We start from the raw sequence: 26,910 nt of genomic DNA, 5'->3' as shown, positions 1-26,910 counted from the left end.
TTTCTGAAGAAGGGTCTAGGCCCGAAACGTCAGCCTTCCTGCTCCTCTGATGCTGCTTGGCCTGCTGTGTTCATCCAGCTCTACACCTTGTTATCTCAGATTCTCCAGCATCTGCAGTTCCTACTATCTCTCTACATACAATCTATGACTGAATGAAATGTTGTGAACTGATTACCATCTTTTTTTCACTCCTCCATTGATCACAACAATGTTTGAATAACTCAGTATCAGAATTGAGACAACCAGGTTCCTATGTAAAAAAAAAAAGAACTGATTTATTGCCAAAAAAACTTACTCAAGCAGTGATGTAAATATTAACAAAAAGTTTACACTGCAAATACGTAACCTTCTGGAAAGCTTGAAAGGAAAACAAATACACACACAAATAACCTTTCAGTCTGGGGACAAAACATTAACAGCTCCACAGAATGTTATCTTGAACATGCTTTGACCAATTAACACACAATTTCAAAAAAGAATGATTGTCCTAAATGCTAGCCTGCAGGTGAAGTCATTTTGCATGCAAGCTTTTGGCTTTGAGTGTCTTCCTGGATGATATGGCTAACCAAATTCATTTCTTCAGTAATAGATTACAGATTCTCTATTTGTTGAATATTGATGAGTCCCTCCATTGAAAAGACATTAACGGCTTTTGCTCGAAGTAAGTTATCTCTCTGATTGACAGCTTCTGCAGTTCTTTCGGGTTTTCTTGTTGGGTTATCTCTCTGGGTTCCTGTATTCGAATCCCATTGCGTTATTGTGCTCACAAACTGGGTCATGTGACCTCTCTCTGAAAAGTAATCAGTTACATCCCTCAAACAGATTGTATCCTTTCTGGACGCAACAATTTTCCCTTCTGCAGCTGGTATCCTTTGCAAAATACCTGTTCCAACAGTGCAAAATGTAAATGTAGGTCCAGCAATGATGCTCTACATTGATATTTCAGATAATGCATCTCCTTCATAACAATTCTGATTTGGATGAAGACATCAAACAGATAGTATCTAAATTTGTGATGGCACAAAATTAGGAAATGACTTGTCAACAGGATATGAAGAGTCATCAAAAGGATAGATTACTGATTAGGCAAAATGTTGACAGCTGGATTATAATGTAGGAAAAATGTGAAAGTATCCATTTTGGTAGTACAAATAAAGTAGCCGCAAATTACTTAAATGGTATTTATAGTGCAGAACTCCATGCTAGAGAAAGATCTGTGTTTAATGCTACATGAATCACAATACACTGATATGTAGAAACAGCAAGTGATTAGGAAACCAAATGGAATATTGATGTTTGCACAGGGTCCTAGTTTGAATACAGCCTCATTATGAGCAATGTACACTTTGGTCTCTTTTGGAGGAAAGGGTACAACTGCACTGAAAGCTGTTCAGTTCAACTTCATTCGGTTATTCCAGAGATGAATACGTTGGTTTATAAGGAAAGGCTGAGCAGTCAGGGCTGGAATTGAGCAGAATTAGAGATGACATTACTGAAACATACAAGATACTAAGTGGGCCCATTCTGAAGAAGGGTCACTGGACTCAAAACATTCACTCTGATTTCTCTCCAGCTGGGTTTCTCGAGCCTTTTCCATTTTTGTTTCAGATCCTGGGGGAATGTCATAGGGTGGATGCTGAAATGATGTTTCTACTCAATGGGTACTGCAAAACTAGTAGCACAGTTTTAAAATTAGGGGTGCCTTGTTCATTACTATTTTGTTTAGTTTGTTTATATATAGCAGAATATAACTTTCCTTGACCCCGTTGAACAAATTATTTAAATTATTTCAAAGTTCTTCTACTTCATTGTCTGGCAATGTCATCCACATTATTTTCCCAAAATCTATAGTGCCCCTGCATATTGATGTTTATATAATCTATTAATCTAACTTTCTAACGTCATTTTCCCCTATTCAGTATTAACTTAATGCATTTTTATGTTATTGTCACTAATGCCTAGATGTTCCCTAAATTTTATTTACATTACCAACGATGTTTTATTGAAGGGCAGATTCACTATTGGATGCAGTAATGGGCAAAAAAGAACTGTGGATGCTGGAAATCTGAAACAACTAAAAAAAAGACTTTGCTGGAGAAACTCAGCAGGACTCACAGCAATTGTGGAGAGAAAACAGTTAACATTTCAAGTCCAGTGACTATTCTTCAAAACACAAATTCGTTTTCTCTCTACAGATGTTGCCAGATATGCTGAATTTCTCCAGTAATTTCTGTTTTTGTTTGTTGTGAATCTTCCCTTGTTGGGCTACTTACATTCTGGGTTAGGAAAAAGTCTTGTACCTATTACAGGAACTCTCTTTTCTTATCACCTTTCCTGCCTCTGTAGTCCAATTAATATTGGTAGCTGAATTACACCTCCCTACCCCATTACTATTTTCTTATTTACTTACCTAATTTTCGTGCATGACTTTTTCTCCTCCTCCATTCCATTATTAGTTAGTCTGTGACCAACACCTATTTTGTTATTAATCCTTTCTTGCCTCTTATTGCTATCTGTGCTGTACCATTTGCACTGAAATTGTGGCTGTGCCACTTATCTTCCTTTCACTATATTTAATAAATGCAATTACTTAATATCCTCTCTTTCCCTCAGTACCTTGAGCAAATATATCCTGAAATTTCTGTAGCCAATCCCCTACTTATCTGACTCCTTGCAATGTATCATTGCCTTCAGTTACCCTAAAAGACTGACCCTCGAAGAATTCAAAGATCAATTCCACTCACTTTATGTACAAGTCGTCGATCCACATGCCACAATGTTTACAAGAACATGCTATTTTATTTTGCATTACTGAACAATATAAAACTATAGCACAGATTGTAGAGGTTATTAATAACAACGAAATGAAAGCCCAACTGTCAGACTAGACTTGGTCCAGTCTTAGGTATGATCAGCAATGGTGGCTCAGGGATTAGGCACTACTGCCTCACAGCGCCAGGGACCCAGGTTTGATTCCACTTGTGCACATTCTCCTCGTGTTGTATGGGTTTCTGCTGGGTGCTCTGGTTTTCTCCCACAGTCCAAAGATGTGCAGTTTAGCTGATTGGTCATGCTAAATTACCTATAGTGTCCAGGGATGTGTAAATTAGGTGGATTACAGGGAAAGGATAGGGGAAAGGGTCTGGGTGGGATGCTCTTCAGAGGGGTGGTGTGGACTTGTTGGCCTGTTTCCACACTGTAGGGATTCTATGTTCTAACTACAGTGATAACAGCAAAATCTAATGCCTGGAGTAACTTGTGAACACACCACTGTCTCTGCAGGATTGACCAAAAAAATGAATCTAATCATATGCACAGAACAGGCCTTTCTCCAGTGTGAACACACTCATCTATCAACAGATTGGATTACCAAATAATAAATCCTTTCCCCACAATCAGCAAATGAATGACCTCTGTCCATCTTGAACATGTTAGTTGTCAGAATTTCAGTTTTTAAAGCTCTTTTAAATGTCGTTCAACATTTTAACATAAACATTTTAAAGGTCACTTATCAGAGGGAACATGTTGGTGGCCAATGAGGATGGATAATTTAGTTGACCCGTTTCCACACATAGAGCAGGTGAATCCCTCTCCCCAGTGTGAATGGGTCAATGAGTTTCCAGTTTACATGGGTAATTGAATACTTTTCCACAGGCTCATCAATTCCATGGTTCCTCCATGGTTTGAGTGACCTTGTAGTCTACAGCTTGATCAATCAGTTGAAGCTTCAGCCATTCCCAGAATATTTACGCTTTCTTGAAATTAATTATAATTTTTTTCTCAACTGAATATATAGTTAGGGCTCGTTTCTCTGTCAGTGTACCAGAACACACTGACTCCTGTGTGCGTGTCTCAGTGCTTTCTTTCCCCCGAGGACTTGTGCTTAAAATCGTTCCCACAAGCAGAACAGACCAACATTTCTCCTTCTGCTTTCAAAGAGTGATGATATTCAGATCCTTAAGATTTGAGAGAAACTGTTATACCTTGATGCGAACTTTGCACTGAGTTTCCTGTCTGCAAATCTCCCTCTAATACCTGTTTATAAAAGTCATCGCACTCAGAACAAGGTAGAAACTTATAACAGGCAATTCTATATCATACAGAACACATTTTCCTCTCCTGTTCCCTCAGACATGTGAATCCCCATCCTGCAAACTTTCCCATACCCCGTGTTAAATTCAAAACCTATGCACAATCTCGTTCTTTCCTCCAAGCCAAATGAGTCGCCTCATCTACACTTCGCTAATGTCTGCAGCGCATGCGTCCTATTGCATCATTTCGGCCCCACCCGATGTCCCACGTGGTCTGAGTTGACCAATCAACGTCTCCTGCGGACACAGCCTTTCGAAACAGCGACGTGAAGCCCCGCCCATCACCTTTTACGAAAGACGAAGCTCTATCTTCTTTTTCCAAGATAGCGGCCCCCAACACGGGCACTTTGGGGAGCATCAGTCGTAGCTGCAAATTGCTCGACCAGAAAGTAATTAATCAGGAATTACAGCTACAACAAATCGCTTATGGAGTTTCCCGTCCAGACTTTGGCTCCGTCCTTCCTCGGAAACAGTCCCCCAAACCCCTACCCCTAACACCCCCCCATCGCCATTCCCCCGCTTGCGCATGTTCTGATCACTTCCAACGCTGTACATATATACAGCACTACAATGGTTTGATGAAAGACTTTCGGTAGCGCGATTCGGTAAAAGCACTTCCATTGGAAGAAGTAAATCGTGTTTTTTCTTGCTGTGACGGGGATGGAGGCAGGAAGCTGGAGTTAATACATTCCATTAGGAGACAAATTCATCTGCAGGCAGGTCCGATTAAAAGCATGAACGAAAGTGAATGGGAATTTATGAAGAATCAAGAATCCACAAAGCAAGAGGAATGACAACATCTAAATTCTTTAGATATGTGAATTCACGGGGATAAATGGACGAGCGTCTTCCCAAACACAACGTCTTTTTCCAACTGATCGTGGACAGAAACATTTGAGCTTAACTAGAATGTTGTCCGGGAACTCAGAGTAAATCTGTCGACCTCTCTCCATTGTGACTGTACTTATATTTATGTAAGTGGTTGTATTCAGTCCTCATACCGTGGGTGAACATCCTCTCCCTGGCATAACCACTGTTTTACAATCTCAGATGAGCAACTGAATCCCTGCCCACAGTCAATAACGGCAATGACAATCCGCTTTTTCATATCACCTTCACCCTCATAAAAACGTTCCAAAGCAATTCACACCACAACTAATGGTCCTCATATTAAGATCTTGAAGGTCATCAATGTAAAGAATAACACTGCTTTTCTTGCCACTGATGCTTTCTAAAATAATGAGTATTTCCAACATGCCCAGTATTTTGTTTTGGCCTCTCATTAAGACTTCCATTCCAGAGTCTCAGTGGTTTTCTTGCAAATTTATTTTTGTTTATTATAATTTCCAGTAATTTGTTTGGAATACACCCAGAAATATAATTGTACATCTATTCATTCTTTGCTCTAACCAAATGAATTCTGGCATTGTGGATTTACTTGTTTGGGCAGCCGGTTTGCGATGCAGCAAATGTATGTTCAATTCCCAAACTGCTGAGGTTACCATGAAGAACCATTCTTCTCCTGTCCCTCAGGTAAAGCTACCACCAGACTTCCCTCTAACGAAAATGTAGCCTATTGTCTGGTAGGACTATGGCGACTTTTACTTTTAACTCTTACAATCAATTTATGAAGCGAGTTTGAGGAAACATTTTAAGATTCCTCAGGTTTAAAATCTCAGGCTTTAGACTTTATTATTCACGGGTTAATTATTTCCTGCAGCACAACTGTGAACTTTGTAACTATTAAAGACTTGCATTCACACACTGTCTCAACCGATCCCAGAGGTTCACTGCATTCAGAACGAATTGCACACCAGTGCAGTAGGTTTTAGGTTTTGTTTGACAGGACCACAACAGAAAATCAATTGTATCGTTGCTCCAACTTCCTCAGCAAAGTCATAAAGTCATAGATTACAATCAGTCGGCATTAAAGCTACTTGGTCGACTTTGGAGCACTTTGGAATGCCCCAGGTTGGTGAAATGTGCTTAGACTATATCTCCTAGCAAATGTAACTGAACCACACAGGTCCAGCCCTTCTAATATCATCTCTTTACCTGTCATGTGAAACCACTGCTTGACATTTATGGCAGTTTCTGCTATTGACTGGACGACATTCCCACTAGCTTCAAGTTCAGTTTCTGGATCGGAGTCTTTTCACCAGACGGATTGTATTCGGCAGGGAGTTCAGTCTTGCTAAAAGACAACGGAATCTCAACGCCTACCCAACTCCACCAGCTTTTCTTCCAAACACTCGCTCTCCTCTCCACTCCCTTCAATTTGCCATTTTTTTGACCAGCCAACAAGTCTATTGATATCCGCCTGCAGTCTACATGTATCCCCATTGCTATCAATCACACAGCTAATTTATTGTGTCGTGTGCAAACCTCTTACGTATATGCCTCCTTACGATTACGTTTAAATCTTTAAGATCTAACGCAAAAAGTGTTAGCCAGTCCCGACCGCGCATATCACACAAGGGAATAACCCTCCAGTAGCAAAAAAAGACACAGATCAACAATATTCACTTGTTTTCTATAATGAGCAAATGTTGGATCCAAGATGACAAGGTGTAGAGCTGGATGAACACAGCAGGCCAAGCAGCATCAGAGGAGCAGGAAGGCTGACGTTTCGGGCCTAGACCCTTCATCAGAAAATGTTGGATCCAGTTTGCTACAGGCCCAACTGTGCATATTATTTTAAATCTCTGACATTTCAGGATTTTGTGCTCAGGACCAACGCAACAAGTACAAATTTGACTGTTTCAAAAAGGTGTAATAGACTGCAGCGAGTTCAAACTGGAGAAAAATGCAATGCCATCTCGATCGCCGCCCATCTCCACCTCCTCTTTCTCTCTCCCTATCTAGTTTACAATAATCGTTCAGAAACTGTTGCGGTGAATTTGTGAGGAATGTGGAACGGAATGTACCTAGCTGCTCGGTAAAACCAACTTGAAGCAGGAAGTACTGAGATTAAGCATGACTTCCAGACAGCAGCTCCAGAGTTTGAGCGAGGAGACAATTTGTTGCATTTGTCTGGATTTCTTCACTGATCCGGTTACACTGGATTGTGGGCCCAACTTCTGCCGTTTCTGTATCATCCAAGAGTTCGGGAAAGGAGATGAATTCCTGCTCGGAATATAGAGAGGAGTTCCCGGAAAGAAGCCTCAGGGTAACTCTGGCCAAGACGGCTCGGAAAGTAAAGCTGGATCCGAAAGAGAAGGAAAGTAAACGTCACTGTAAGGAACATCAGGAAGATCTGAAGCTGTTTTGTGAAACTGACAGGACATGGATCTGTGTGATTTGTCGTCATTCGCGGGAACACAGAGAGCATCGCTTCATCCCGATTAAAGAAGCTATTGAAAATTGCAAGGTAAAAGGAGAAATATTTATTGATATTTTCTTTTATTAATCTGTTAAGATACGTTGTCACACACCTCTGAGCAGGTGGGATTTGGACTCAGGCCTTAAGCTTAAAGCTGTACGGAAATAATTTATCAAGGGAGAGTTTTATTGTGTTTTTACGGTCTAAAACTTTAATTCTGCGAATCTCTCTCCCAGTTCCAGGATCAACTGACATCTTTCTTAGATTCTCTCACAAAGAAGAAATCGGCGGTTCTGGAAATGGAACGGAAACAGAAACAAAAGGTCTCTGAAACTAAAGTAATCTCTCCCTGTGCTGGTTTTCCGGGATCTGGTTTTGTTCCCTTTATCGCAGGATATTAATGATGTTTCACATTTCATTTGGTAGGAACAAGCGAGCAGCCTGCAGACCCACATCACATCCGAGTTCACTAAAATGCACCAGATTCTCACTGAGAAAGAGTGGCGTTTACTCAGAGATCTCAGGGAAGGGGAACGGATTCTAGAACCAGTTGAGAAAAACCTTCGAAAGATTCAGGAAAAGTTAAATGCAATTGAGGAGGAACTCTCAAATTTGCAGAAACAGATAGAAGAAGAAGACACGGATTCTCGAACCAGTGGTGAAAAACCTTCAAGAGAGTCAGGAGGATTTAAATTCTATTGAGGAGACAATCTCGACGTTGCAGAAACAGATGGTGAAAGCAAAAGAGCAGGTAATTCCGAAAGTGAGCGAATACATATTGTGGGTTAGTTCAGTGAACGTTCACCCGGTTGCAAAATCACTGTTAAATTAATATAACATTTATTCAAAAAGAAACAGAATAAAGCTGAATTTGCTTCTGTTTTATCGACGGGTCTGCTGTTGTCATTGAACTAACCACTGTAGCACCATCAGCGGCAACCTCCCTGCAATTAGACCGTGTGATATTAATATTTGTGGGGAATCCTTTTCTTGTTGCATAAGTGTAATTTTCCCCTCGAATCCACACTCCCCACACGTCCATGCAGTAAACTATGTGGGCGTGTACGGTATATTATTCTGTCACAATAACTGAAGCTCCTGGAAAAGCTCAGCACTTCTGGCAGCATCTGCGGAGAAAAAAAAAGTCAGAGTTAACGTTTCGGATCCGGTGAGCCTTCCTCAGAACTGACAATTGCTGTTGAACTTTTGTGAATCCTCAGCCATGTAATTCAACATATTCCAGACCATCATAATTTATCGTTAAGTGAGAATTGCCTGCATTTGATCCCAATTATCGTGAGGATTTATTACTTTAAACCACAGATCGCCAGTCCTTACTTCCTTTAGAATTGTAGCATTTAGTTTAGTTCGGCACTCCTTGTTGGTCCTTCCAAATCTACCACTTCACCCTTCCGTGTGGAATCGTATTCGCCCGGTGCTTGATCAATACAACAGTCTGTCTGTCTCCTCTTCAAATCCGTTATTACTATCCTCACTAATTGTAATTTATTTATTTCAGGAGGAAGCTTGCCTGAAGAGAAGGTAGGACAGGGATTTTACGGAAATTTGGCAAAGTTTGTGTAAAAAAAATGTAGGACTGTATTGTTATGATTATAAACGATTTTCTCCCTGCATAGACACAAACTAATATTTTTGCTGATAATATCTCCGCTTATGATTGATGAGTGCTTACGTTGCAATAATATGTTTTAATATAGTGACTCATACCTGTTGTCTAATTTTGTATTAAATTACAAGAAGACAGAGAGTCAGACAGCGTAGAAGAGACCTTTCAGCCCATCGAGTCTGCACCGACCTATCTACACTCGGCCTTTCAGTTGTTTCAGCGACGGGAGTCCGGGAGAAAGCGTAAGGGCAGCCTGGGAAGGTAAGCTTCCACCCAATAAAGTTGGGAGTTAACTAATTCCCACCTTTCCACCTCCTCTAACCTAACAATAACGACTAAGTGTGGTGAGCAGGTAAGCTATTTGCAATAACAAGGTGTAGAGCTGGATGAACACAGCAGGCCAAGCAGCATCATAGGAGCAGGAAGGCTGACGTTTCGGGCCTAGACCCTTCAAGTGCTATTTGCACTTTTTTCCCTCATCTCCTTGTTATCTTTCCGGGTGGTCACCTAGACGCCAAATCCTCTGGGAGCGTGTCGGAAGGCAAAGCTGGAGTCTGTAAGAGTAAAGAACGGTGTAAACTTACTGGTGCAGAGAACACTGCGAAACTAAAAAAAAACTAATTACTTTTAAATAATTAACTAAGTAGAGATGGCAGGCCAGGTGATGTGTTGTAGCTGTACGATGTGGGAGCTAGCTGATCCCATTGAGAATGGCAGTGACCACATCTGCAGCAAGTGTTGGCTGCTTGAGGAGCTCCAGCTCAAAATTGTTGAGCTGGAATCCGACCTCCAAACACTGCGGCACATCCGGAAAGGGGAGAAACACCTGGATGCCGTGTTCCAGGAGGCAGTCACACCTGGTAGATTAACTAATGTTAATTTGATCGGCGGGCAGGGACAGCAGTGTGTGACTGCGAGTGAGGCAGGTAGGGGGACCCTGCAGACAGGAACACTGCAGCCCTTGATATTGTCCCACAGGTATGAGGCACTTGCTCCCTGCGTGGATGAGGAATAAGGCTGCAGGAAGGATGAGTCAACTGACCATGGCACCATGGTCCAGGAGGCCATTCAAGAGGGGGGAGCAAAAAGACAGATTGTAGTTGAAGGGGATTCCATCATCGGGGGATAGACAGTATCCTTTGCAAGCAGGATAGAGAATCCTACATGGTGTGTTGCCTTCCTGGTGCCAGGGTGAGAGACATCTCTGACGGGCTTGAGAGGATACTAGAGAGGGAGGGGGAGGATCCAGTTGTTGTGGTCCACATAGGTACCAACAACATAGGCAGGACTAGGAAAAAAGACCTGTTTCGGGATTATGAAAAGCTAGGAACAAAATTAAAAAACAGGTCTCCAAGGGTCATAATCTCTGGATTATGACCCTTGGCACAGGGAGGCGAGGATCAGGGAAGTAAACACGTGGCTAAAAGAGTGGTGAGGGAAAGAGGGTTTCCTTTTCATGGGGCACTGGCATCAGTTCTGGGACAGGAGGGATCTATACTGCTGGGATGGACTGCACCTGAACAGGGCCGGGTCCAGTGTTCTGGCGGAACGGGTAAATAGGGTGGTTAATAGGACTTTAAACTAGTAAGTAGGGGAGAAGGGAGAAGTGAGCATAGAGGGAGAATAACAATTAATGTAAGGCAAAGCAGCAGATTAGCAGGTGACGAGGAAGCTTCAACTCCATTGAAAATTAGGAAAAAAGTTAAAGGGAAGGACAACTTAAGAGCTGTTAGTAATGGAGGTAATAGGACCCAAAAAGAAGGTGCAAAAACTGGCATAAGGACACTTTATCTGAATGCTCGGAGCATTCGAAACAAGGTGGATGAGTTGACGGTGCAAATCATGGCAAATGGGTATGATTTAGTGGCCATTACAGAGACATGGTTACAGGATGGTCATGACTGGGAGTTAAATATCCAGGGGTATCAAACTGTTCGGAAGGACAGACAGGAAAGTAAGGGAGGTGGTGTTGCTCTGATTTTTAACGATGATATCAGGGCGGCAGTGAGAGATGATATAGGTTCCACTGAACAAAACGTTGAATCCAATTGGGTGGAAATTAGGAATAGCAGGGAGAAGAAGTCACTGATAGGTGTGGTCTATAGGCCACCAAATAATGACATGGTGGTGGGGCGGGCAATAAACATAGAAATAGCTAATGCATGTGAAAATGGTACAGCAATTGTCATGGGGGATTTTAATCTACATATCGATTGGTCAAACCAGGTCAGTCATGGCAGCCTTGAGGAGGGGTTCATAAAATGCATCCACGATAATTTCCTTGAACAATATGTAATGGAACCTACGAGAGAGCAAGCTGTCCTAGATCTAGTCCTGTGTAATGAGACAGGAATAATCAATGATCTCACAGTTAGGGATCCTGTTGGAAGGAGCGATCACAGTATGGTCGAATTTAAAATACAGATGGAGCGTGAGAAGGTTAAATCCAATACCTATGTCCTGTGCTTAAACAAAGGAGACTATGAAGGAATGAGGGAGGAGTTAGCTAAGGTAGAATGGGAGCAAAAACTTTATGGTGGGTCAATTGAGGAACAGTGGAGGACTTTCAAAACGATTTTTCACAGTGCTCAGCAGAAGTATATTCCAGTGATAAGGAAGAACTGTAGGAAATGAGAAAGCCAGCCATGGATGTCTAAGGAAATAAAGGAAAGTATCAGATTGAAAAAAAACACATACAAAAAAGCAAAGAGTAGTGGGAAACTAGTAGACTGGGAAATCTTTAAAGGCCAACAGAAAGCCACAAAAAAAGTTATAAGGAAAAGTAAGATAGATTATGAGAGTAAACTAGCTCAGAATATAAAAACAGGCAGCAAAAGTTTCTATAAATATGTAAATCGTAAAAGAGTGGCAAAGGTAAACATTGGTCCTTTAGAGGATGAGAAGGCCAATTTAATAACTGGGAATGAGGAAAAAGCCGAGACATTAAACAGTTATTTTGTGTCGGTCTTCACAGTGGAAGACACAATAACATGCTGAAAACTAATGGCAAGAAGGTCATAGGAGGTGAGGACCTAGAAACTATCATTATCACTAAGGAGGCAGTGCTGGGAAAGCTAATGGGCTAAAGGTAGAGAAGTCTCCTGGCCCTGATGAAATGCATCCCAGGGTACTAAAAGAGGTGATGGGGGAAATAGCAAATGCACTAGTAATTATTTATCAAATTCACTGGACTCTGGGGTGGTTCCTGCAGATTGCAAAACAGTCAATGTGACACCACGGTTTAAAAAAGGAAGTAGACAAAAAGCAGGTAACTATAGGCCAGTTAGCTTAACTTCAGTAGTGGGGAAAATGCTTGAATCTATCATTAAGGAAGAAATAGCAAGACATCTGGATATAAATTGTCCCATTGGGAACACCCAGCATGGGTTCATGAAGGGTAGGTCATGTTTAACTAATTTGGTGGAATTCTTTGAGGACATTACTTGCATGCTGGACAATGGGGAACCTGTGGATGTAGTGTATCTGGATTTCCAGAAGGCATTTGACAAGGTGCCACACCAAAGACTGCTACATAAGATAAAGTTGCACGGTATTACAGGTAATGTATTGGCATGGATAGAGGATTGGTTGACCAGTAGAAAGCAAAGAGTAGGGGTAAATGGGTGTTTTTCTGGTTGGCAGTCAGTGGCTAGTGGTGTGCCTCAGTGATATGTGTTGGACCGCAATTGCTTACAATTTACGTAGATGATTTGGAGTTGGGGACTAAGTGTGGTGTGTCAAAATTTGCAGATGACACTAAGGTGAGTGGTACAGCAAAGTGTGCAGAAGACACTGAAAGTCTGCAGAGGGATATAGATAGTCTAAGTGAGTGGGCAAAGGTCTGGCAGATGGAGTACTATGTGCATAAGTGTGAGGTCATCCATTTTGGTAGGAATAACAGCAAAATGGACTATGTTTTAAATGGTAAAAAATTGCAGCACGCTGCTGTGCAGAGGGACTTGGGTGTCCTTGTGCATGAATCGCTAAAAGTAGGATTGCAGGTGCAGCAAGTAATTAAAAAGGCAAATGGAATTTTGTCTGCCATTGCTGGAGGGATGGAATTTAAAAACAGGGAGGCTATGCTGCAGCTGTATAGGGTCCTGGTGAGGGCACACCTGGAGTACTGTGTGCAGTTTTGGTCTCCTTACTTGAGAAGGGATATACTAGCACTGGAGGGGGTGAAGATGAGATTCACTCAGTTGATTCCAGAGTTGAGAGTGTTGGATTATGAGGAGAGACTGAGTAGAATGGGATTATACTCATTGGAATTCAGAAGAATGAGGGGAGATCTTATAGAAACATATATGAAGGGAATAGATAAGGTGGAGGTAGGGAGGTTGTTTCCACTAACAGGTGAAACTAGGACTAGAGGGCATCACCTCAAAATAAGATGTAGGACTGAGGTCAGGAGGAACTTCTTCACCCAAAGGGTTGTGCATCTGTGGAATTCCCTGCCCAGTGAAGCGGTTGAAGCTGCCTCACTGAATGTTTTTAAGGCAAGGCTAGATAAATTTTTGAACAGTAAATGAATTAAGGGTTATGGTGATTGGGCGGGTAAGTGGAGCTGAGTCTCAAAAAGATCAGCCATGATCTTATTAAATGGCGGGGCAGGCTCGAGGGGCCAGATGGCCTACTCCTGCTCCTAGTTCTTATGTTCTTATGTACTTTCCAGCATTTGGCCTATTGCCTTGAATGCCAAGTACTGCTATAGGAAGGATGTCGTGAAACTTGAAAGGGTTCAGAAAAGATTTACAATGAAGTTGCCAGGCTTGGAGTGTTTGAGCTATAGCGGGAGGCTGAATACATTGGGGCTATTTTCTCTGGGCAGTCAGAGGTTGAGGGGTGACCTTATGGAGGTTCATAAAATCATGAGGGGCATGGACATGGTAAATATACAAGGAAGTTTCCCTAGGGTGGGGGTGTCCAAAACTAGAGGGCATAGGTTTAAGATGAGAGGGAAAAGATTTAAAAGGGAACCAAAAGACAACATTTTCACGCAGAGGTTGGTGTGTGTATGGAAGGAGCTGCTATAAGAAGTGGTGGAGGCTGGTACAATTTCAACATTTAAAAGGCATCTGGATGCATATATGATTAGGAAGATTTGCCACATCCTGGCAAATTGGACTAGATTTATTTAAGATATTTGGTCATCTTGGGTGAGTTGGACTGAAGGGTCTGTTTCTGTGCTGTCTATGACTCTGTGACTCTACTCATCCAACTACGTTATAAAGGATTTAAGGTTTCCAGCCTCAACAACATCCCGGCAGTGCATTCCAAATTCCCCCACCCTCTGAGTGAAAAAAATTCCTCAAATCCTGCCCTTCACCTGAAAAAAATGCTTACTTGTTATTGATCATTCAAATGAGGGAACAGCTGCTTCCTATCAACGCTTCCCATGCCCTTCGTAATCTTGTACATCTCTATGATGTCGCCCCCTCAGCCTGATATGTAAGTAAGACTGCTTCACCTGACAAAGGAGCAGCGCTTCAAAAGCTTGTGATTTCAAATAAACCTGTTGGATCATACCCTGGTGTCATGTGATTTCTGACTTTGTCCCCTGCAGTCCAAGAGCAGCACCTCCACATCATGTAAATAATACACTGATCTTCCAACGTCCTGTGTGACTGTGAGATTGACCCTGAGGAAGCCACACAAACTAGCTATGCAAGGTGTGGACCTACACAGCACCTAACCAATCGAAGAAAGCTATGTCCTGAAGCAGAAAAATCTGCAAAAATATATAAATATGCTGCGAGGGAATGTTAGAACTCAGAAAACAAAAATTGAGACCTAATCATAGAAGGAGATAATTAAATAGATGATGGTGTCGGATTTATGGGTCAAATTGAAGGAGGAAAGAGAAGTAGAGAGGCTCAGAATTTAACGAGAGATTTCAGAGCTTAGGGACTTGACAGTTTAGACACATTTACCAAAAGTGGAGCAACTGCAATCAGAGATGTGCAACAGACCAGAAGTAGAGCAGCTCAAGATACTCAGAGAGTTGTGTGTCTGTGTACTACATAGTTCGATGATAAGTTACTACCCAATGCTTAGATGTTTGCACATTTAATACTTTCAGTCTTTGTCTTTGAACTTCAAGTTTTGTTTCTAAAAAACAACATCAAGTGTGCAGGCTAAATGCTTATCTTCTCTTTGGATGTCATAACAGGTAATCTGCCAACAGCCTATGAAACATTTTCTTGACCTAGTAGGTTCAATTAGAGTCATAGAGTCACAGAATAATATAGCATGGAAACAGGCTCTTCGGCCCAAATATACCATGCTGACCATGGTGCCCACTCAGCTAGTTCCAAATACCAGTATTTGGTCCATATCCCTCTAGACCTTTCTCATCCATGTACCTATGCAAACGTTGTTTTTCAATGTTGCCATTGTACCTGCCTCGATCACTTTCATATCACATTCCACTCTTGGTGTGAAGAAGTTGCCCCTCAGATCCTTCTTAAATCTATCCCCTCTCACCTTAAACCTATGCTCTCTGGAACAAAGAGCAAAGAACAAAGAAAATTACAGCACAGGAACAGGCCCTTTGGCCCTCCAAGCCTGCACCAATCCAAATCCTCTGTCTAAACCTGTTGCCTATTTTCCAAGGATCTGTATCCCCCTGCTCCCTGCCCATTCATGTATCTGTCTAGATACATCTTAAATGACGCTATCGTGCCCGCCTCTACCACCTCCACTGACAACGCATTCCAGGCACCCACCACCCTCTGCGTAAAGAACTTTCCATTCAATTCTCCATTAAACTTTTCCCCTCTCACCTTGAAATCATGACAACTAGTAATTGAGTCCCCCACTCTGGGAAAAAGCTTCTTGCTATCCCTGTCTATACTTCTCATGATTTTGTAGTCCTCAATCAGGTCCCCCCTCAACCTCCGTCTTTCTAATGTAAATAATCCTAATCTACTCAACCTTTCTTCATAGCTAGCGTCGTCCATACCAGGCAACATCCTGATGAACCTCCTCTGCATCCTCTCCAAAGCATCCACATCCTTTTGGTAATGTGGCGACCAGAACTGTACGCAGTATTCCAAATGTGGTCAAACCAAAGTCTTATACAACTGTAACATGACCTGCCAACTCTTGTACTCAATACCCCGTACGATGAATGGAAGCATGCCGTATGCCTTCTTGACCATTCTATCAACCTGTGTTGCCACCTTCAGGGTACAATGGACCTGAACACCCAGATCTCTCTGTGTATCAATTTTCCCCAGGGCTTTTCCATTTACTGTATACCGTATCTAGTTTACAATTCCCCATCCATGGGAAAAAGACTATATGCATTCATCCTATTTATGCCCCTCATGATTTTATACACCTCAAAAGGTCACCCCTCATTCTCCTACTTTGCAAAGAATAAAGTCCTATCCTGGCCAACCTCTCCCTATAACTCAGACCTACTAGTCCTGGCAACATCCTAATAAATCTTCTTTGCACACTTTCCAGTTTAACTATGTCTTTCCTACAACAGGGTGACCAAAACTGAACACAATACTCCAAGAGTGGCTTCATCAGTGACTTAAAGTCATAGGGTAATACAGCATGGAAACAGGCCCTTCAGCCCAAATTGGTCCATGCTGACCATGGTGCCCACTCAGCTAGTTCCAATTGCCCACATTTGGTCCATATCCCTCTAAACCCTTCTCATCCTATACCTATCCAAATTTTTTTTAAAATACAGATAAGTGTGAGACTTACACAACTGTAACCTAAATCCCAACACCTATACTCAATGCCTCGACTAATGAAGGCCAGCATGCTAAATGTCTTCTTCACTACCCTGTCCACCTGTGATGCCACTTTCAATGAACTATGTACTTGTACTCCTAGGTTCCCCCCTCTGTTCCACAACACTCCTCAGGACCTTACCATTTACTGTATAAGTCATAGCTTGGTTTGACTTTCCAAAATGCAACACCTCACACTCATCTGTATTGAATTGCATTTGCCAAACCTCTGCTCACTTCCCCGTCTGATCAAGATTCCTCTGTAATTTTTGATAACCTTCTTTGCTATCAACAGTCCCTGCTAATTTTGTATCATCTGCAAACTTATTAATAATGCCTTGTACATTCACATCCAGATCATTTAAGTAAATAACAAATAACAAAGGTCCCAGCACCGACCCCTGTGGTACACCACGAGTCACAGCCTCCAATCTGAGAAACAACCTTCAACTATCATCCTCTGCTGCCTACCATTGAACCAATTTTGAATCCAATTAGGTAGCTTTCCCTGGATCCTAACTTTCATGACTCGCCTGCCACGTGGGACCTTGTCAAAGGCCTTACTAAAATCCATATAGACAACATCCACCACTCTACCCTCATCCATCCTCTTGGTTACCTCTTCAAAAAACCCTGAAAGATTTGTCAGACATGACTTGCCACATACAAATCCGTGCTGACTATCCCCACTCAGACCATGACTATCAAAATGTTCATTGATCCTGTCCCTCAGTATCCTCTCCAGGCTCACTGGCCTCTAGTTCCCTAGCTTGTCTTTGCTACCTTCCTTAAACAATGGAACAACATTAGCCACCTTCCAATCTTCTGGAACTTCACCCATGGCTAAAGATGAAGCAAAAATCTCTGTAAGGGCCTCTGCAATTTCTTCCATAGTGTCCCACAATATCAAAGGATAGTCTTGATCAATCCCAGGAGATTTATCCACCTTAATACGCTTTAAGGCTGCAAACACCCCCTCTCTGGTAATGTGTATGTGGTCCAAAACATCCTGACTTGTTTCCCTTATTCCTACTCAGTAAACACTGAGGAGAAATTTTCAATAAAAATCTCCCCCATCTCCTGTGCCTCCACACATAGACAGCCATGCTGATCTTTAAGGGACCTATTCTCTCAATAGCCATCCTTTTACTCTTAATATAGCTATAAAACCTCTGCCCTTGTATTGCCAGATTATCTCAGTTATAGAAAGACTAACATTTCATTTTCTATCACATTCATTTTAACTCAACAAATGCTGCAAGTTGGGAGTATTGGGACAATTTAGATAATTCCTTGAGTTTTCTAACAATAATGCACTTATTACATCAACTGTTTACTATTTACAGGATTACTGAGGATATTCGATTACTCTCAATCGTTGATGCAACTGCTCTGTCTATTGAAAAGTTCAAAGAGCCTTTACAGCATACAGCGTGGAGAGAAATGATTGATACCATTGACCCTGGTAAAATTCCTTTAATATTTTTCCTGATTATAAATATACATGTGAAGGCATCAAATGGAATTGAAAGTCCTAGATTAATACTCACATTGCCAGTTGTTAACCCCAGGAAGCTCTTCATTCATGTATTTTGCTTTGGTGCGCTCCTTTGGGTAAGTGGTGGAAGCCATTGGCATGGCGTCAAAGCCATGAAGGGGTCTGGATGAATAGAGGAATAAAGTGTGGCTCTCAGGATATAATAATGAATTTATGCAGACTGGTTTGGCATGATTTTAAATCTTGGGGGATATTCTGTTGTGCATTATCAGAATTCCATTCTGGCAATGGAAACATTGTCTGCATAGGCAATTAAATTGTTAAATTGTATCAAAAACTTTAGGCACCAGGACTGGCTTCGGATACTATGGCTCTGTCGCTGAATAATAGAGATGTGGTGAGTAATTGAAAAGTTAAAGTTTCAAATTAGAATCAAGGAGTTGGACATTCTGATGTTTATTACCTAACTGAGTCTAGGAGAAAGTAGAGGCAAGATCAAACATAGAAACATTGGGGGTGATGGGAGAGGGAGGGAGGCAGTGAAAAGCAAGAAAAGCAGTTTAGATTGAGTGAGGTTGATTTTCTGCTCAACCCATGAATTCAGCCTAAGGCCCAATTCCTTCTGAAGGAACTGTCAGTCAGCCTTCCACTCTTTTGCTGCATGGGACCGTGCTCTGTGGTAGTGAATGGGGGTTGAATTCCGAAAACCACTCACTGCTCAGCAGGCCTTGGGAGTGGAATGATGGGGGTGGGTTGGTGTGGTATGTCATGGTCCCATCAATACTGAGTTGACATGGAGGCGGAATGGTGAGAAGGTACTTGGGGAAAAACAAAAGCAAGTCAAGCAGCAGTAAGAAAAAAAAATGTATCTCTTGGCCGCAGAACAATTGTTAAAACAGAAAAGCCACCTTCATTGTTACGTAATGCTCTTAGTGCCTGTAACATGACATTGTGGGCTTCATAACCAATCAAGTGTTTCTTTTAGATAGAGTCACTGTTCTAATTCAGGAAATGAGACAATCAATTTCCAAACACCAAGATCGTGGAAACAATATTGTGATAATGATTGAAGAACCTTTTTGATGATGATGTTCGTGATATAATATTAATCATGGCATCTAGAAATCAAAATGCCTACAGTATTTCTGACTAGTTCCCTTTATGAGCACTGTTTTAGTCAAAAATTAAACAGCTTTCCATTGTGTGGGTCTTACACAGCTTGGGCACCATCCAGTGTAGGTTCAAGATTACATCAAATCCCAACAAACCTTTCACATTAGACAAGGGTTCCCCTGCACATCTGTCAACTTGGTCTATTGCATGCTCTGCTCCCAATGTGGCCTCCTCTACATCAGTGAGACCAAGTAGAGACTTAGAAACTGTCGTGTAGAGCATTTGCATTCTGTATGTGACAAATGACAACACCTTCCGGTCGCGAACCATTTTAACACCCCCTCCCACTCCCTGGGTCACATGTCCATCCTGGGCCTCGTCCAGCGTCACAATCATGCCACCTGAAAACTGGAGGAGGAGGACCTCATATTCCACCTCAGGAGCCTACAGCCCAATGGCCTAAACATGGATTTCACAAGTTTTAAAATTTCCCCAACCCTGGCCTTATCCCATGTCCAACCCTCCCTCTCATCCCTGCCTCCTTGACCTGACACAACCTGTCCATCTTCTCTCCCACCTATCTGCCCTTCCCACCTCACTGGTCAATCCCCACTTCTCCCTACGTGCACTCACCTATCACCATCCCATCTATCTTCCCCAGCCCCACCCCTCCTCTCTCTATATTTCCCCCTCCCCATTTCTGAAGCAGGGTCCCAATCCAAAACATCAACTTTCCTGCTCCTCTGATGCTGCCTGGTCTGCTGTGTTCCTCCATCTCCACACTGTGTTATCTCTGACTCCAGCATCTGCAGTTTTTGCCATGTCTATACACACATCCATTTGTGTATATATATATATATATATATATATATATATATATATATATATAATATATGCACACATACATATACTTATACATGCATACACACACATATACCAAGGTTTCAAAACATTTAGTGCAGGAACAGGATGTCTATTTTTGCAGCTGTGACATAATTTCCAAACAGGTCATTGGCCCAAATCTGATTTTGATCTTGTTATTGCTCCGGTTGCAATATAATTCTGAGGACGGACGAGATGTAAATCACTCCCAACCGCTTTATCCAGACGTATGGAGTGTAAGGGCGATGTAGGTATTTCAAAATGTCAGCAACTTCAAGAAAGAGAGTTTGACAATAAATTGGCAGCAAAAAATAAAAAGGTAACCCCCAAAATTATTGAAATGGTTGTGTTTGGAGAGTGTGATTGTGAGAGCAGAGGGGAGAAGAAGTCAAATTTGGACCCTTTCTCTTACTCATCATTTAATTTAATCTTTATTAGAATGTTTTCTTGAAAAGGAGATGACGACTTGCTTTCCTGAACTGTTGCAGTCATTTTTATTTTATTCATTCATGGCACGTGCGTGTCTCTAGCTGGGCCAGTATTTATTGCTCATCCCTATTTTCCCTTGAGACGGTGGTGGTGAGCTGTGTTCCTGTCCACTGCAGTCCATTTGGTGTAGGAAAATGCAACATGCTCTTAGGGAGGGGCTTCCAGCATCTTGACCCAGCAACAGCGAAGAAATACCAAAATGTTTCAGTCAGTATCAGAAGCAAACTTGCCATTGTGGTAGTGTTTGTTGAATATAATCTTCTAGACGAAAGACATCATCAGTTTGAAAGGTCTTGTTGAAGAAGATTCGGTGACTTATTGTATTGCATCTTGTAGATTGTTGCACACTGTTGGCACCATGCACAGTCGAGGGAAGGAGTGAGTAGATAAGATGGTGCATGTGTTGCTAATCACCTGGGTTGCTTTGTGCTGAATATTTGAAAGTTTCTTCAGTGCTGTCTGAGTTTTACTCATCCATGCCACTGGAGAGTATTCCATCTCACTTGTATCTTATAAATTTTGTATGGTCATTAGAAAGAGAAAATGTGAATTACTCACCGCAAGATTCCTAGGTTCTGGCCTGCTCTTTCACCACAGTCTTTACATAGCTGATTGAGTCCAAATTCTGCACAATATAAACCATCAGGATGCTATTGGTGATGGATTTGAATGGCGGAAAAGCCATTGAATTTTGAGAACAGATGTTTAGATTCTCTGTTGTTGGAAACAGAACTGACCAGAAATCTCTTGTCAATATTTGAATGTTGTCCAGCTCTTGTTATATGTCAATGTTGGCACTGAACACTATGCATTTATTACTGAATATCGAAAATTCTATGTTTAAATTGTATCAAAAGTTTTTGAAGCAGTCGAAGATAGCGCTGAGGATGCTACCGTTTGTACTCGTGCATTGCGTTCTGGGGCTGAGGCAACTAACCTCATGTGGTCACAACAGAACACTGATAGAAAGATCACTGTTGAGGAATTGGTGCTTAAATACAACTGTTGATACACATTTCATTACTTGGGAATAGACAGATGGTGCAGCAACTGGCTGGATTGGATTGTTTCTTTTTTTTTTATGGACAGGACCGTGCCTGGGCAGTTCTCAGCATCTTCTCATAGAGGATTTAATTGTTAAAATTTAAATCTTAAGTGCTACAGCTAGGTTGTGTTCTCTGTATCCGCTGTGCGCAAAACTTCTTGATATCCCATGGCATTCAGAAAACTTGTTCACTGCAGCCATCAGTGCCCCTGGGCCTTTTGGAAGTGAATCATCCACTTGAACTTTCTGGCTGAACATGATTGCAAAAGTTCCAGTCTGTACGTTTAGAACATAGAATATATAAACAGTACAGCACAGTACAGGCCCTTCTGCCCATGATGTTCTGCCGAACGTTACCCTAAACCTAAGGTCTCTCTAACCTCCACCCCTACCTTATACTATCATCCATATGCCTATCTAATAGCCGCTTAAATGTCCCTAATGAGGCCGACTCCACTACCCTCTCCGGCAATGCATTCCAAGCCAATGCATTTTCTTCACCCCAGTTGTGTGCAGATGATCCCATAATTGAGGATTGGTATAACCTTGAAGGATTAAACATTGCTAAAAAGAAACTAGAAGTTGATCTCCTCATTTTGCACTCATCAGAACTAGGAGGCAAGAAACAGATTTAAGAAAAGGGTCAACATTTTCTACAGTATGAGAAGAGGATGCTCATTTGTTTCAGCTATCACCAGCATGGAGATACAGCAAGAACAATTAACTGTAATTTTAATTGTCCGATCAGATAGATAGATTCTGATTGGTCCACATGTTGCCTGATCCATGATGCTTTTTTTAACAAAAAACTGCAATTTATATAAAAATTCCTTTAGCCTACTTATATTAGGGTCCTGTTTGATCACATATGTGGTTTTTACTTTGCACAAAAGCACCGTAACCATGACAACATTGTTAATTGTTGTAAAAAAAAACTTTCTGGTTCATTAATGTCATTTTGGGAAAGAAATTTGCCATTTTTGCCTTCTCTGGCCTATAGATGATTTAAGACCCTCAGCAGTGTGGTTGATTTTTAACCATCATCTGAAGTAGCCTGGCAAGTCACGCAGCTCAAGAGCAACTATGAACTAACCAGAGATGCCCACATCCCATTGAAAGACTTTTTTTAAAAAAAAATTCTCATCAGGTCCACACTCTGTGGTCTGTGATCCTTTGTGCTTCATTCAAGTGGTGGTCAATACGGAATAAAGCTGATTCATTCACTTAGGGAGGTTAAACGTGGCAAATAGCAGGAAGTCTCTTTATTCATGTTTGACCTGATGCCTGAGACTTCACAGAGTCTGCAGTCATTGTTGAAAACTTCCTTGACCACTACTGTACTTCTGCCAACTCTGGTGGTCCGTTTTACTAGTGCAACAAGGCATCCCTGTATGCTGTTGGAAGCATCTGGGACATTGTATATAAGGTGTGATTTGGTGATTATGAGTATGCCAGGCTGTTATTTGACCAGTATCTATCTCCTAATTTTGGCATATCCTCAGGTGTTAGTAAGGAAAGGCTTATAGATTTTATTGAGCAGGGTGTACGTTTGTCATTTCCCATGACAAGGTCAAGACAGGTTGTCCCTCAGTTTTGCTCTTATTTCTATTTTCTCAAGACATTGTATACTTCAACAATTTGCTGGACTATCTTAGATGACAGTTCCTTCCTTGAGTGACATTAATTCACCTGCCTTATAACGGAATAAAAGACATTTTAGAACTAATCCATTGCATGTAATGATTTGGGACACTTATCTGTATTATAAATATAAGTTTCCTTTTCAGATGTAATTGCAATGTGCCTATTTCCACTTTACCCTTTACACTGAACTCTTTCTTGCCTGTGAATAATTTATTTACAGCTATACTTATTATACTGGCCTTGCAAACTGCTGTTTAGCACTATTTTCGAACTTCTCGAGAAAATCATCACAACATCTTTGAAAAGAGCCATTCACTGTGACACTAATCCCATTACCATGGATTCCAACCCAGATTTTCATTCACTTTCTATGATTTTCTTTGAGTCATTCACCGTTTTACTTCATTCTGTTATACACATCTATCTTTGTATTTATATTTTATACCAAATTGTTTTCATGGGGGCTTGCGTCTGGCAATATTTATTGCCTACCTCTCATTGCCCTGTAGAAGGCAATGACCAGAAGTCCGTGCGGTATCGGTAAAGCCATCATTGTGTTAGGAAGGGACTTGCAGTATTTTAACCCAGCGACAGTGCAGGAATGGTGATGTACCTCCAAGACAGGCTGGTGAGTAGCTTGGATGGGCACCCACAGGTAACGGTGTTCCCATGTGCCTGCTGATTTTTAATTTGGTGATTCAACTTTCTGATTCTTTTCGTTACTTTCAAATTTAACGTAACACTGGTATCATGATCACTACTTCGCAATGGATTTTTTTTTGTTGTTGACGTAACACTATTAATTGCCTCAGCTTCATTACACGATCCAAGTTCTAAGAAACCTTCATCACGAGTCAGTTTCACAACTATCTCAAAAACATTCGATGGCTCATCTCGAAGTCACCATTACCAAGTTATTTGTCCAACTCTCCAGTTAATTTAAAGCCCTGGCCACAGCCCTAGTTCATGCAATTGGCTAGGGCGCAGTTTCCATCCTGATACCCCCTCCCTCCTCCGGATTCCACACTCACCCCATACTTCCCCACAATGTCTCCGTTCTCCTTGCACTTTCTCTCAGTCCTGTCCACTCACCTCTGCTCATTCTACCTCTGGCACTCTCCATCAACTTTCTGCTAATCCCTCTTGTTTGTCAACCTCTCCATTTCGTTATGTTACTAGTCTTTGCCTCGCATCTCTTTTTCCTGCTGTTTCTGCGCTCCCCCACACATAATCTTGGTCAGCCTACCCCTTTATCTCTGGCCCTCTGCCTCCACTCTCCTCCACATGTTCTCTCAACTCTGTCCCAATCTACACTGTCCCTCATACTGTTTCTCCCTTCCCTTACTCTCTTTCGTCTCCCTCCCACTCATTCTAAATCAGTGATATGTTGTTTTCTTTTATTTTTCATCCCAGCTCCAGCCTCTCTGACTTTGGATCCAAGCACAGCGAGTCCCTGGCTGATCGTGCCACTGGACCGGACCAATGGAGGAGTAGGGGATAAGCTGCAGACACTCCCTGACTTCCCGGACAATATTGAACACTGGCTCAGTGTCCTGGCATCGGTGGGATTCACATCATGGAGACATTACTGGGTGGTGGGAGTGAAGAACAAGAGTCGGTGGATTTTGGGAGTGGTTCCAGAATCTATGGACTGGACAGAGGATATCGACCGAAACTGAAGATACGCTACTGGATTGTGGGACTTGTCTCTGGAAGAGGTTACTTTGCTGCCACGTCCAGCTGTAATACCACGCTCAGTCAGAACATAGAACCCCAGAAGGTCCGGATTTTCCTGGACTATGAGCGTGGACAGGTGTCATTTTACAATGCGGGCAACATGTCCCATCTCCACACTTAGAATCACACTTTCACCGAGAAGATTGTTCCCATCTTCTTCCCGGAACTGAATGACCATTGGAAAAACTCCGCCCCATTTTTTTTTCTGAAGAAGGGTCTAAACCCAAAACTATCGCCCACTCCTCCATTGGTCCGGTCCAGTGGCACGATCAGCCAGGGACTCGCTGTGCTTGGCCTGCTGTGTTCATCCAGCATCGACAGTTCCTACTATCTCCACTCACGATCTGCGGGATTAAAGGACACTGACAGACAGATCCATTCCACAATTTCACCCCGTCCCCCGCCTCCTGGTATTATCGCTGGACTGTTAATCCAGAGACCCAGTCAAAGTTCTGGGGACCTGGGTTCGAATCCCGCCACGGCAGATGGTGGAATTTGAATTCAATAAATAGCTGGAATTAAGAATCTAATGATGACCGTGAATCCATTGCTGATTGTTGGGGGGGAAACCCATCTGGTTCACTAGTGTTCTTTAGGAAACTGCCATCCTTACCTGGCCTGGCCTACATGTAACTCCAGACCCACAGCCTCTAGGCAATTAGGAATGGGCAATAAATGCTGCCTAGCCAGTGACACCCACATCCCGTGGATGAATAAAGAGGAAAAAAATTAAACCGATGGGTAATCGGTTAACATTTTGGGAATAAACCCTGTATTGGAACTGGGAACTGAAAGCTCAACAAGTAGCTCTTCAGGGCAGGGGGTGGGGGGAAAGAAAGAGGGGGAGAGAAGAAACGAAAGAAGTTCAGTTGTGAGAGGGACTTACTGGGTAGAATGAGCTGCAGGAACCCAGGATAACAAGCTGTAGAGCTGGATGAGCACAGCAGGCCAAGCAGCATCAGAGGAGCAGGAAGGCTGACGTTTCGGGCCTAGACGAATGTACACGAATCTGCAATAACATTTTCAAATAACACTCACCAACTGGGTCGGTTTTCCACAGGCCTGTAAACATTGCCCAGAATTCCACTGTCTAGATCAATCCATTTTTTGTGTAAAATTGTATCTTGTGTATTTATGGAAGGATTTTACTACATGAAATTGGGATTTGCTTCGGGAAGCTTAAACATCTAAATGGAGCGTGGCTGCTGTGAATCTTGTTTTTAACAGTCTGTTTAAAGTGATGAATGAGCCGACTGGATGTGAGTGCTATTAATGCAAAATGTTAGACACGTTAAAAACAGCTTACCTGAAATGTTAAAGGAGTCACCGTTATCACCTAACTCAGTTTCTGTTTCTCACGTTTGTCACATCGTGGGTGAATTAGTCCTCAATCATTGTTAAGCAATTACTTGTTTCATCAAAAGCATTATTAAAATATATCACATATGAAACCATTGTCTATTACGGCTGTTCTTTAACTGTGTAATTTATACTCGGAGCCCGCGATTGCCAATTTATTTTGAAAAATAAAATCGTCAACAAAAACAATCTGGGAACCAGCTGAATGGAGGCATTTATGTTAATTCACAAAAAAAGCTCGTAAATAAACCCAACATCAGAAAATAAGAAATAGTAGGAACTGCAGATGCTGGAGAATCCGAGACAACAAGGTGCAGGGCTGGATGAACACAGCAGGCCAAGCAGCATCATA

At 42.0% G+C, this 26,910-nt stretch overlaps 1 pseudogene; it reads left to right on the top strand.

Annotated features, from left to right (window-relative positions):
• Window positions 1-26,910, top strand: part of LOC109925805 — a 106,807-nt pseudogene that overhangs the window by 43,411 nt on the left and 36,486 nt on the right.

This window comes from Rhincodon typus, chromosome 35 (assembly GCF_021869965.1).
Source record: "Rhincodon typus isolate 14 chromosome 35, sRhiTyp1.1, whole genome shotgun sequence".
NCBI lineage: Eukaryota > Metazoa > Chordata > Chondrichthyes > Orectolobiformes > Rhincodontidae > Rhincodon > Rhincodon typus.
This window is presented reverse-complemented; position numbering and strand designations above follow the sequence as displayed.